At 40.7% G+C, this 14,651-nt stretch overlaps 1 protein-coding gene across 1 annotated transcript in view; it reads right to left on the reverse strand.

Moving 5' to 3' along the window:
• Positions 1-14,651, reverse strand: part of DOK6 (docking protein 6) — a 409,710-nt gene that overhangs the window by 62,194 nt on the left and 332,865 nt on the right. The window lies entirely within an intron of this gene.

Consider the following 14,651-nt stretch of genomic DNA (forward strand, 5'->3'; position numbering starts at 1 on the left):
CTACCTCAAGAAACAACAAACATCTCAAATAATCTAACCTTACACCTAAAAGGAGTGGAGAAAGAAGAACAAAACCCAACATTAGCAGAAGGAAAGAAATCATAAAAATCAGAGCAGAAATAAGTGAAATAGAAACAAAGAAAACAAGAGCAAAGATCAATAGAATTAAAAGCTGGACATTGAAGATGGCGGAAGAGTAAGACGCGGAGATCACCTTCCTCCCCAGAGATACACCAGAAATACATCTACATGTGGAACAACTCCTACAGAACACCTACTGAAGGCTGGCAGAAGACCTCAGACCTCCCAAAAGGCAAGAAACTCCCCACGTACCTGGGCAGGGCAAAAGAAAAAAAAAAAAGAAAAAACAGAGACAAAAGAATAGGGACAGCACCTGCACCAGTGGGAGGGAGCTGTGAAAGAGGAAAAGTTTCCACACACTAGGAAGCCCCTTCTCGGGCGGAAACTGCGGGAGGCGGAGGGGGGAGCTTCGAAGCCGTGGAGGAGAGCACAGCAACGGGTGCGGAGGGCAAAGCGGGGAGATTCCCGCACAGAGGATCGGGGCCGACCAGCACTCACCAGCCCAAGAGGCTTGTCTGCTCACCCGCCGGGGCGGGCGGGGCTGCGAGCTGAGGCTCTGAGGCTCGGGTTTCGGTTTCGGACGGAGCGCAGGGAGAGGACTGGGGTTGGCGGCTTGAACATACCCTGCGGGGGTTAGTGCACCACGGCTAGCCGGGAGGGAGTCCTGGGAAAAGTCTGGAGCTGCCAAAGAGGCAAGAGACTTTTTCTTCCCTCTTTGTTTCCTGGTGCGTGAGGAGAGGGGTTTAAGAGCGCTGCTTAAAGGAACCCCAGAGACGGGCGCGAGCCGCGTCTAAAAGCGCGGACCCCAGAGACGGGCGGGAGACGCTAAGGCTGCTGCTGCCGCCACCAAGGGGCCTGTGTGCGAGCACAGGTCACTATCCACACCTACCTTCCGGGGAGCCTGTGCAGCCCGCCACTGCCAGGGTCCCGGGATCCAGGGACAACTTCCCCGGGAGAACGCACGGCGGGCCTCAGGCTGGTGCAAAGTCACGCCGGCCTCTGCCGCCGCAGGCCCGCCCCGCCCTCCGTGCCCCTCCCTCCCCCCAGCCTGAGTGTGCCAGAGCTCCTTTAACCCCGTCCTGTCTGAGCAAAAAACAGACGCCCTCCAGCGACCTACACGCAGAGGCGGGGCCAAATCCAAAGCTGAGCCCCTGGGAGCTGTGAGAACAAAGAAGAGAAAGAGAAATCTCTCCCAGCAGCCTCAGGAGCAGCGGATTAAAGCTCCACAATCAACTTGATATACCCTGCGTCTGTGGAATACCTGAATAGACAACCAATCATCCCAAATTAAGGAAGTGGACTTTAGGAGCAAGATCTATGATTTTTCTCCCTATTCCTCTTTTTGTGAATGTGTATGTGTATGCTTCTGTGTGAGATCTTGTCTGTATAGTCTTGCTTCCACCATTTGTCCTAGGGTTCTATCCGTCCATGGTTTTCTTTAAAAAATTTTTTCTTAATAATTTTAATTTTAATAATGTTATTATACTTTACCTTTGTTCTTTCTTTCCTTCCTTCCTTCCCTCCTTTAGACAACGAATCATCCCAAATTGAGGAGGTGGTCTCTGACAGCAAGATTTATGATTTTTCCCTTTACCTCTTTTAGTGAGGGTGTATGTGTATGCTTCTGTGTAAGATTTTGTCTGTATAGCTTTGCTTCCAACATTTGTCCTAAGGTTCTATCCGTCCCTTTTTTTTTTATAAATAAGAATTTTTTAATTCAATTACTTTATTATACTTTATTTTATTTTTACTGTATCTTCTTTCTTTCTGTCTTTTTTCCTTCTTTCCCTCCTTCCTTCCTTCCTCCCTCCCTCCCTCCTTTCTTTCCTTCTTGCCTGCTTTCCTTCTTTCCTTCTTTCTTTCTTCCTTCCTTCCCTCCTTTCCTTCTTTCTTTCCTCATACTTCTACTAATTCCCTCTACTTTTTCTCCCTTTTATTCTGAGCCATGTGGATGAAAGGCTCTTGGTGCTCCAGCCAGGAGTCAGGGCTCTGCCTCTGAGGTAGGAGGGCCAACTTCAGGACACTGGTCCACAAGAGACCTCCCAGCTCCACATAATATCAAACGGCGAAAATCTCCCAGAGACCTCCATCTTAACACCAGCACCCAGCTTCACTCAACGACCAGCAAGCCACAGTGCTGGACAACCTACGCCAAACAACTAGCAAAACAGAAACACAACCCCACTCATTAGCAGAGAGGCTGCCTAAAATCATAATAAGGCCACAGACACCCCAAAACACACCACCAGACGTGAACCTGCCCACTAGAGAAACAAGATCCAGCCTCATCCACCACAACACAGGCACTAGTCCCCTCCACCAGGAAGCCTACACAACCCACTGAACCAACCTTAGCCACTGGAGACAGACATCAAAAACAGCGGGAACTACGAACCTGCTGTCTGCAAAAAGGAGACCCCAAACACAGTAAGATAAGCAAAATGAGAAGACAGAAAAACACACAGCAGATAAAGGAGCAAGATAAAAATGCACCAGACCTAACAAATGAAGAGGAAATAGGCAGTCTACCTGAAAAAGAATTCAGAATAATGATAGTAAGGATGATCCAAAATCTTGGAAATAGAATGGACAAAATGCAAGAAACAGTTAACAAGGACCTAGAAGAAATAAAGATGAAACAAGCAACGATGAACACAATAAATGAAATTAAAAGTACTCTAGATGGGATCAATAGCAGAATAACTGAGGCAGAAGAACGGATAAGTGACCTGGAAGATAAAATAGTGGAAATAACTACTGCAGAGCAGAATAAAGAAAAAAGAATGAAAAGAACTGAGGACAGTCTCAGAGACCTCTGGGACAACATTATATGCACCAACATTCGAATTATAGGGGTTCCAGAAGAAGAAGAGAAAAAGAAAGGGACTGAGAAAATATTTGAAGAGATTATAGTTGAAAACTTTCCTAATATGGGAAAGGAAATAGTTAATCAAGTCCAGGAAGCACAGAGAGTCCCATACAGGATAAATCCAAGGAGAAATACGCCAAGACACATATTAATCAAACTGTCAAAAATTAAATACAAAGAAAGCATATTAAAAGCAGCAAGGGAAAAACAACAAATAACACACAAGGGAATCCCCATAAGGTTAACAGCTGATCTCTCAGCAGAAACCCTACAAGCCAGAAGGGAGTGGCAGGACATACTGAAAGTGATGAAGGAGAAAAACCTGCAACCAAGACTACTCTACCCAGCAAGGATCTCATTCAGATTTGATGGAGAAATTAAAACCTTTACAGACAAGCAAAAGCTGAGAGAGTTCAGCACCACCAAACCAGCTTTACAACAAATGCTAAAGGATCTTCTCTAGGCAAGAAACACAAGAGAAGGAAAAGACCTATAATAACGAACCCAAAACAATTTAGAAAATGGGAATAGGAACATACATATCAATAATTACCTTAAATGTAAATGGACTAAATGCTCCCACCAAAAGATACAGATTAGCTGAATGGATACAAAAACAAGACCCTTATATATGCTGTCTACAAGAGACCCACTTCAGACCTAGAGACACATACAGACTGAAAGTAAGGGGATGGAAAAAGATATTCCATGAAAATGGAAACCAAAAGAAAGCTGGAGTAGCAATTCTCATATCAGACAAAATAGACTTTAAAATAAGGACTATTAAAAGAGACAAAGAAGGACACTACATAATGATCAAGGGATCGATCCAAGAAGAAGATATAACAATTGTAAACATTTATGCACCCAACATAGGAGCACCTCAATACATAAGGCAAATACTAACAGCCATAAAAGGGGAAATCAACAGTAACACATTCATAGTAGGAGACTTAAACACCCCACTTTCACCCATGGACAGATCATCCAAAATGAAAATAAATAAGGAAACACAAGCTTTAAATGATACATTAAACAAGATGGACTTAATTGATATTTATAGGACATTCCATCCAAAAACAACAGAATACACATTTTTCTCAAGTGCTCATGGAACATTCTCCAGGATAGATCATATCTTGGGTCACAAATCAAGCCTTGGTAAATTTAAGAAAATTGAAATTGTTTCAAGTATCTTTTCTGACCACAACACCATTAGACTAGATATCAATTACAGGAAAATATCTGTAAAAAATACAAACACATGGAGGCTAAACAATACACTACTTAGTAATGAAGTGATCACTGAAGAAATCAAAGAGGAAATAAAAACATACCTAGAAACAAATGACAATGGAGACACAATGACCCAAAACCTATGGGATGCAGCAAAAGCATTTCTAAGGGGGAAGTTTATAGCAATACAAGCCCACCTTAAGAAGCAGGAAACATCTCGAATAAACAACCTAACCTTGCACCTCAAGCAATTAGAGAAAGAAGAACAAAAAAACCCCAAATCTAGCAGAAGGAAAGAAATCATAAAAATCAGATCAGAAATAAATGAAAAAGAAATGAAGGAAACAATAGCAAAGATCAATAAAACTAAAAGCTGGTTCTTTGAGAAGATAAACAAAATAGATAAACCACTAGCCAGACTCATCAAGAAAAAAAGGGAGAAGACTCAAATCAATAGAATTAGAAATGAAAAAGGAGAGGTAACAACTGACACTGCAGAAATAAAAGAGGTCATGAGAGATTACTACAAGCAACTCTATGCCAATAAAATGGACAACCTGGAAGAAATGGATAAATTCTTAGAAATGCACAACGTGCCAAGACTGAATCAGGAAGAAATAGAAAATATGAACAGACCAATCACAAGCATTGAAATTGAAACTGTGATTAAAAAACAAACAAAAGCCCAGGAACAGATGGCTTCACAGGCGAGTTCTATCAAACATTTAGAGAAGAGCTAACACCTATCCTTCTCAAACTCTTCCAAAATATAGCAGAGGGAGGAACACTCCCAAACTCCTTCTACGAGGCCACCATCACCTTGATACCAAAACCAGACAAGGATGTCACAAAGAAAGAAAACTACAGGCCAATATCACTGATGAACATAGATGCAAAAATCCTCAACAAAATACTAGCAAACAGAATCCAACAGCACATTAAAAGGATCATACACCATGATCAAGTGGGGTTTATTCCAGGAATGCAAGGATTCTTCAATATACGCAAATCTATCAATGTGATAAACCATATTAACAAATTGAAGGAGAAAAACCATATGATCATCTCAATAGATGCAGAGAAAGCTTTTAGCAAAATTCAACACCCATTTATGATAAAAACCCTGCAGAAAGTAGGCATAGAGGGAACTTTCCTCAACATAATAAAGGCCATATATGACAAGCCCACAGCAAACATCATCCTCAATGGTGAAAAACTGAAAGCATTTCCACTAAGATCAGGAACAAGACAAGGTTGCCCACTCTCACCACTCTTATTCAACATAGTTTTGGAAGTTTTAGCCACAGCAATCAGAGAAGAAAAGGAAATAAAAGGAATCCAAATCGGAAAAGAAGAAGTAAAGCTGTCACTGTTTGCAGATGACATGATCCTATACATAGAGAATCCTAAAGATGCTACCAGAAAACTACTAGAGCTAATCAATGAATTTGGTAAAGTGGCAGGATACAAAATTAATGCACAGAAATCTCTGGCATTCCTATATACTAATGATGAAAAATCTGAAAGTGAAATCAAGAAAACACTCCCATTTACCATTGCAACAAAAAGAATAAAATACCTAGGAATAAACCTACCTAAGGAGACAAAAGACCTGTATGCAGAAAATTATAAGACACTGATGAAAGAAATTAAAGATGATACAAATAGATGGAGAGATATACCATGTTCTTGAAGAATCAACATTGTGAAAATGACTCTACTACCCAAAGCAATCTACAGATTCAATGCAATCCCCATCAAACTACCACTGGCATTTTTCACAGAACTAGAACAAAAAATTTTGCAATTTGTATGGAAACACAAAAGACCCCGAATAGCCAAAGCAATCTTGAGAACGAAAAAAGGAACTGGAGGAATCAGGCTCCCTGACTTCAGACTATACTACAAAGCTACAGTTATCAAGACGGTATGGTACTGGCACAAAAACAGAAAGATAGATCAATGGAACAGGATAGAAAGCCCAGAGATAAACCCACGCACATATGGACACCTTATCTTTGATAAAGGTGGCAGGAATGTACAGTGGAGAAAGGACAGCCTCTTCAATAAGTGGTGCTGGGAAAACTGGACAGGTACATGTAAAAGTATGAGAGTAGATCACTCCCTAACACCATACACAAAAATAAGCTCAAAATGGATTAAAGACCTAAATGTAAGGCCAGAAACTATCAAACTCTTAGAGGAAAACATAGGCAGAACACTCTATGACATAAATCACAGCAAGATCCTTTCTGACCCACCTCCTAGAGTAATAGAAATAAAAACAAAAATAAACAAATGGGACCTAATGAAACTTCAAAGCTTTTGCACAACAAAGGAAACCATAAACAAGACGAAAAGACAACCCTCAGAATGGGAGAAAATATTTGCAAATGAAGCAACCTACAGAGGATTAATCTCCAAAATTTACAAGCAGCTCATGCAGCTCAATAACAAAAAAACAAAGAACCCAATCCAAAAATGGGCAGAAGACCTAAATAGACATTTCTCCAAAGAAGATATACAGACTGCCAACGAACACATGAATGAATGCTCAACATCATTAATCATTAGAGAAATGCAAATCAAAACTACAATGAGATATCATCTCACACCAGTCAGAATGGCCATCATCAAAAAATCTACAAACAATAAATGCTGGAGAGGGTGTGGAGAAAAGGGAACACTCTTGCACTGCTGGTGGGAATGTGAATTGGTTCAGCCACTATGGAGAACAGTATGGAGGTTCCTTAAAAAACTACAGATAGAACTACCATATGACCCAGCAATCCCACTACTGGGCATATACCCTGAGAAAACCAAAATTCAAAAAGAGTCATGTACCAAAATGTTCATTGCAGCTCTATTTACAATAGCCTGGAGATGGAAACAACCTAAGTGCCCATCATAGGATGAATGGATAAAGAAGATGTGGCACATATATATAATGGAATATTACTCAGCCATAAAAAGAAATGAAATTGAGCTATTTGTAATGAGGTGGATAGACCTAGAGTCTGTCATACAGAGTGAAGTAAGTCAGAAAGAAAAAGACAAATACCGTATGCTAACACATATATATGGAATTTAAGAAAAAAAAAATGTCATGAAGAACCTAGGGGTGAGGCAGGAATAAAGACGCAGACCTCCTAGAGAACGGACTTGAGGTTATGGGGAAGGGGAAGGGTGAGCTGTGACAGGGCGAGACAGAGTCATGGACATATACACACTAACAAACGTAGTAAGGTAGATAGCTAGTGGGAAGCAGCCGCATGGCACAGGGATATTGGCTTGGTGCTTTGTGACAGCCTGGAGGGGTGGGATAGGGAGGGTGAGAGGGAGGGAGACGCAAGAGGGAAGACATATGGGAACATATGTTTATGTATGACTGATTCACTTTGTTATAAAGCAGAAACTAACACACCATTGTAAAGCAATTATACCCCAATAAAGATGTTAAAAAAAAAAAGAATTAAAAGCTGGTCCTTTGAGAAGATAAAATTGATAAACCATTAGCCAGACTCATCAAGAAAAAGAGGGAGAGGACTCAAATCAATAAAATTGGAAATGAAAAAGAAGAAGTTACAACAGACACCGCAGAAATAAAAGGCATCCTGAGAGACTACTACAAGCAACCCTATGCCAATAAAATGGACAACCTGGAAGAAATGGATAAATTCTTAGAAAGGTATAACCTTCCAAGACTGCACCAGGAAGAAATAGAAAATATGAACAGAACAATCGCAAGTAACGAAATTGAAACTGTGATTAAAAATCTTCCAACAAACAAAAGTCCAGGACCAGATGGTTTCACAGGTGAATTCTATCAAACATTTAGAGAAGAGCTAATACTCATCCTTCTCAAACTCTTCCAAAAACTGCAGACGAAGGAACACTCCCAAACTCATTCTATGAGGCCACCATCACCCTGATACCAAAACCAGACGAAGATACTACAAAAAAATAAAATAACACACCAATATCACTGATGAATATAGTTGCAAAAATCCTCAACAAAATACTAGCAAACAGAATCCAACAGCACATTAAAAGGATCATACACCATGATCGAGTGGGATTTATCCCAGGGATGCAAGGATTCTTCAATATATGCAAATCAATCAATGTGATACCCCATATTAACAAATTGAAGAAGAAAAACCATATGATCATCTCAATAGATGCAGAAAAGGCTTGTGACAAAATTCAACACCCATTTATGATAAAACCTCTCCAGAAAGTGGGCATAGAGGGACACCTACCTCAACATAATAAAGGTTACATACAAGAAACCCACAGCAAACATCATTCTCAATGGTGAAAACCTGAAAGCATTTCCTCTAAGATCAGGAACAAGACAAGAATGTCCACTCTCACCACCATTATTCAACATAGTTTTGGAAGTCCTAGCCATGGCAATCATAGAAGAGAAAGAAATAAAACGAATACAAATTGGAAAAGAAGAAATAAAACTGTCACTGTTTGCAGATGACATGATACTATACGTAGAGACTCCTAAAGGTGCCACCAGAAAACCACTAGAGCTAATCAATGAATTTGGTAAAGTTGCAGGATACAAAATTAATGCACAGAAATCTCTTGCATTCCTATATACTAATGATGAAAAATCTGAAAGAGAAATTAAGGAAACACTCCCATGAAAGAAATTAAAGATGATACCAACTGATGGAGAGAAATACCATGTTCTTGGATTGGAAGAATCAACATTGTGAAAATGACTATACTACCCAAAGCAATGTACAGATTCAGTGCATTCCCCATCAAACTACCAATGGCATTCTTCACAGAATTAGAACAAAAAATTTCACAATTTGTATGGAAACATAAAAGACCCCGAGTAGCCAAAGCAGTCTTGAGAAAGAAAAATGGAGCTGGTGGAATCAGGCTCCCTGACTTCAGACGATACTACAAAGCTACAGTAATCAAGACAATATGGTACTGGCACAAAAAAGAAATATAGATCAGTGGAACAGGAGAGAAAGCTCAGAGATAAACCCACACACCTATGGTCAACTGATTTATATCAAAGGAGGCAAGGATATACAGTGAAGAAAAGACAGTCTCTTCAATAAGTGGTGCTGGCAAAACTGTATAGCTACATGTAAAAGAATGAAAGAACACTCCCTAACACCATACACAAAAATAAACTCAAAAGGGATTAGAGACCTAAATATAAGACCAGACACTATAAAACTCTTAGAGGAAAACATAGGCAGAACACTGTATGACATAAATCACAGCAAGATCTTTTTTGATCCACCTCCTAGAGTAATGGAAACAAAAACAAAAATAAACAAATGGGACCCAATGAAACTTAAAATCTTTTGCAAAGCAAAGGAAACTACTAAGAAGATGAGAAGACAACCCTCAGAATGGGAGAAAATATTTGCAAATGAATCAACAAAGGATTAATCTCCAAAATATAGAATCAGCTCATGCAGCTCAGTATTAAAATATTAAGCAACCCAATCCAAAAATGGGGAGAAGACCTAAATAGACATTTCTCCAAAGAAGACATACACATGGCCAAGAAGCACATGAAAAGCTACTCAAGATCACTAATTATTAGAGAAATGCAAATCAAAACTACAATGAGGTATTTGACCTCACACCAGTCAGAATAGGCTTCATCAGAAAATCTACAAATAACAAATGCTGGAGAGGGTGTGGAGAAAAGGGAACCCTCTTGCACTGTTGCTGGGAATGTAAATTGATATAGCCACTGTGGAGAACAGTATGGAGGGTCCTTAAAAAACTAAAAATAGAATTACCATATGATCCAGCAATCCCACTACTGCACATATACCCAGAGAAAACCATAATTCAAAAAGACACATGCACCCCAATGTTCATTGCAGCACTATTTACAACAGCCAGGTCATGAAGGCAACCTAAATGCCCATCAACAGACGAACGGATAAAGAAGTTGTGGTACATATATACAATGGAATATTACTCAGCCATAAAAAGGAATGAAATTGAGTCATTTGCAGAGACGTTGATGAATCTAGAGACTGTCATAGAGAGTGAAGTAAGTCAGAAAAACAAATATCGTATATTAACCCATATATGTGGAACCTAGAAAAATGGTACAGATGAACTGGTTTGCAGGGCAGAAGTTGAGACACAGATATAGAGAACAAACGTATGGACACCAAGGGGGAAAGCGGCAGGAGGTGGTGGTGGTGGTGTGATGAATTGGGAGATTGGGATTGACATGTATACACTGATGTGAATAAAATGGATGACTAATAAGAACCTGCTGTGTAAAAAAATAAAATTCAAACATTAAAAAAAAATGGAAAAAGAAAATGTAGATTCACCATAAAACAAAAGTTGCTACCTCAGAACCTAGTAGAAGAAACAGGTTTATAAACAAATAGATTGATATATTAAAGCTATACCTAAATGTCTGGGAGCTTGGTAGAGGGACTGATGGATGATAACTGTGGGGTATGAGGGACATTTCACACTGAGAATATTTGGAGCGTCTTTTTGGTGTCTATCTTGGGGAAGCAACTGTTTCATTCCTCTCTGAAAACTGATATCCAGGGAGGCACTTTCTACCTTTGACTTCCCCTTCGTAAGGTACGGATATGCAGTACATGTTCATAGAGAAGGTTTGATAGACACAAAGTGTTGATTCTAAAAACCGGCTCATGTTTTCAGGTTTGTTGCCGAATCGCCAGAAGCAGGGTCGGGCCTTATGGACAACGTGGGATGTATTGGCTGCTGTGGACCCACAGTGACTGATTCACCTGACAACATGTAGATCAAATCCTGGGAAGATGGGAGCGTGAACACGTGCAAGCTCCTTTTTACCACTGGTGCAGATTTCTCTGTGTGTGTGTGTGTTACTTGCTACAGGAGGCTTTTATTAACTTTGCAATTTGGAAAACATCATATCATGAAAATTTAAACAGAAGATCTCAATGGAAGCAATTTGAAAACCATGCGAACTTGAAATTAAACAGGCAGTAAAGAAGGACAGAGGGTCAGAGCTGAGCAAAGAGTGAGTAAATCCTTTGATTTACCTCCTTCATCTCCGCCAGAACTCTATTTACCGTTTTCCAAAGGTTATCTCTAATTCTAATTGCCTGTTTGCATCCTGTCCTTCTGAGAAATTGGAGCAGCAGATGCCCTTTTGGTGAACATAACATGCCTTCTGTGTAATCAGGTTGGCTGCTGTGCTGACACCGGGGGTCTGGAGCTAATTACAGATGTACCACGGGCGGAGGGAGCAGACAGTTCAGAGCTGGCATCTGAATATTAATCAGTTTAATGAAAGCAGAACTCCAGAAGTTGTCACCTTTACAAACGGCACCCCCAATCGTCCTTAATTCCGAGAGCGAAGTTGTTCAGGCTGTTCAAAAACGAGTCCCAGCCTATCCCATGGAGATTTGTGTAAAAAATAGTAATTAAATGTATCAGGGAAAGTTTAAGGATAACACACAGTCTCATAAGGCGGCGCATGGGGATCATTTCCAGCTCACATTCTCGATGCCCCCTTCTCATCACTGTAGCTTGTGGAAGAGCTCATCCCGGATGGAAGCATCAGGTGGAGAGGCAGAAACCCAGCATCTCACAGTATCTCCTGTGCTACCAAAGGAAAGACCGGCAGCAGCAAGTGTCTGTGTTCACTAACAACAATCCTGAAGCAAGGAACAGACACGCCAACAAAGGCCTGAGCCTGTGCACAGAGAAGGGCTGCTGGGACAGTGGAGTGGACGTGGTTCCTTTCGCGACACTGGTTGAGAACTGTCCTCAGAGAGAAGAGTGGTCTCGACGCCATCCCCTCCTTGTATCCTTTATAATGCATTTTCTAATACATTTTTGAGTTCACTGAAGACTCACAAGTGCCTCCCGTGAGCGAGCTTTGGTACCACCCATGGTCTTTACTAGTTTGATTTATCTTTAATAAATGCTCTTGTCATCTTCACAAATCCCACTTTAAAGACCCTGCTCTATAGTCCATCATCTAAATAAGTAGAATGGCAATTAAAAGTCAAGGTGAGAGCCTTAAGTAAGAAAAACTCTGACCTCCTTACTGTAAGCAGCTCCTTTGCCCCTTTTCTGTTTCTTCTTCCCTGTTTTCCTTAGACCCTAGTCATAAAGATGAGATCAGGCAACATGTAACATAGCTCCTGGTTTCTGCTTTTCTAAATATACACAACACCTTACCTAACCTGTTGGTCCCTTTCCTGGATGAGAATGAGTAAGAATGAAGAATTAAGTAGTTAAAGAATGACTGACTCTCTAGCCCTAGCTTCTTCCCCTTAGCAAATTTGCGGGTGGACCCTGCGGGGGCAGGTAGACCCCGTGGGCAAGACGCATCCCAAGGAAGATGGGAAGGAGTCAGCAGGCCTGCACACAGCGGAAAAATGATGAAGAATCTGACCTCCTGCCTTAATGATTAACTGAGATGGTTTCCCCTTTTTCCCTTTAAAAGCTGTCATGGCTGAGCAGAACCTTGGGAACTGGTCTCTGGACATGAGTCCACCATCTCCCCAGATTGCCGGCTTTTCTGAATAAAGTCCATCCTTCTCTACTGAAATTGCCTCTCGATTTATTCGCTGTTGAGTGGTCTTTTTCTTTCTTTTCTTTTCTTTCTTTCCCCTTCCTCCCTCCCTCCCCCCCCTTCTTTCTTTCTGTCTCCTGCTTTCCTCATCCTCCCAACACTTCTTCTGCTGAAGGCCTTAGAACTAAAATCACAGTTCTATCACTAGTAAAACAAATGATGTGTTTTGAGCACTTTCGAGTCAAGAGTTCAAGATCATGTTTCCTTCCCTTTAACAGTTTATGTTTCCCTGAGTCTAGAGATAACATCTCTAGAATGTGTTTGTTTGTTTGTTTGTTTTGCGGTATGCGGGCCTCTCACTGTTGTGGCCTCTCCTGTTGCAGAGCACAGGCTCCGGACGCGCAGGCTCAGCGGCCATGGCTCACGGGCCCAGCCGCTCCGCTCATGCGGACCGGGGCACGAACCCGTGTCCCCTGCATCGGCAGGCAGACTCTCAACCACTGCGCCACCAGGGAAGCCCTAGAATGTGTTTTGACACAAATGTTTTTCATAAATGCAGAAGTTAGAGAGACATAAATAAAAAATTACTTTCTAATACAAATCAATCATCCCGATTACCTGGTAAGAATCAAGAAAAGGAAGTCTTTATTAACGACTTCTCCAGGAAGAGGTGACATAACCCATCGCAGCCATTTAGGGATAGAGATTTTAACAGCAGCTGCCTCGTACTTAGCTAGTGTGTACTTGTTAAAGAGGAATCATTCTGTTTCTCAATCTTTTTGACTCCAGAGAGCTAGAGCACACTGGGGAAACCATAACAGCTCATACTCTCAGAGCGCTGTTCTGGGAGTACCATGGAGAGATCTGCTATTGCACCTTTCTTCCAAACATTAGAGCAAACAAAACGCAGGATGTCAGTATTGATACGTCAGTCTTTTACAGTGTATATTGCCTCTGTGGTTATAGACTGGATGACAGAAGTGAATACAGTAAAACCACGTAGAGTGCAGTTTTGAGGGTGGCCGGCAATGCAGTTATGGGTAAGTCTTTATGTGTAATGCATTTGTTTGAACACCAGGAGTTTTTTTTCCGTTCCACTACGTGTGCTGCTTATTAATGAATTCCAATCTATTAAACTCTAAGCATATAAAACTTTCCCCCCTTTACCTTCTGAATGAAAGCCTGTTGAATTTAATTCATATTGATCTCAGCTTCACAGTTAGAATGTTAACAGTATGGTGAAAAAATCCTAACGGCGGATTTTTATTCCTCAATGCTACCTGCAGTTTACTTGATGATGTATCACCCACCAACGCCAGAGTTTTCCTTTGACTCTGGAAGATCAAGGATGATAGTTGCTTGACTATGTTCTCCTCTTTGTAAAGAAGAGGTGATGCCACTTCAAGGAGCACAACTGAGGGAGGGAGATGCAAAATAACCACTTTTAAATGTAGTTTAGTGAAAAAAATGCACCTGTGCGTGAAGGGGTGATGAGGTGGTTTCTATTTTGATTTTTCTTGATTCAGTGGTTTTATTCTGCCCTAATTCCATGAGGGCAGAGCCTGAGGAGATTACACCCCAGTAAAAACCATGGTCAAAGGCTCTGCCCCTCCACCTCTCTCAGCAGAACAAAAGGAGAACAAAACAAATCATTGTCAAAGTATCACTAACAAATTTACATCTATATTGACCTATATATCGTCTACCTACCTACAATCTATTTATCTATCTGTATCTCTATCTCTATGATATAACCATAATATGAGGGGTATAGAAAAATGGCAAAATGTATCGCTCTAAGAAGTATGCAACACAAAAATAAATGCACAGTAGAGTGGAGTGTGCTCTACATCGAGTATATTCTATATTTATCTGACTTACAGCAATGACCCTAATCAATGCATATTTTTTGTTACATAAAAACAA

This window comes from Stenella coeruleoalba (assembly GCF_951394435.1).
Source record: "Stenella coeruleoalba genome assembly, chromosome: 14".
Lineage (NCBI taxonomy): Eukaryota > Metazoa > Chordata > Mammalia > Artiodactyla > Delphinidae > Stenella > Stenella coeruleoalba.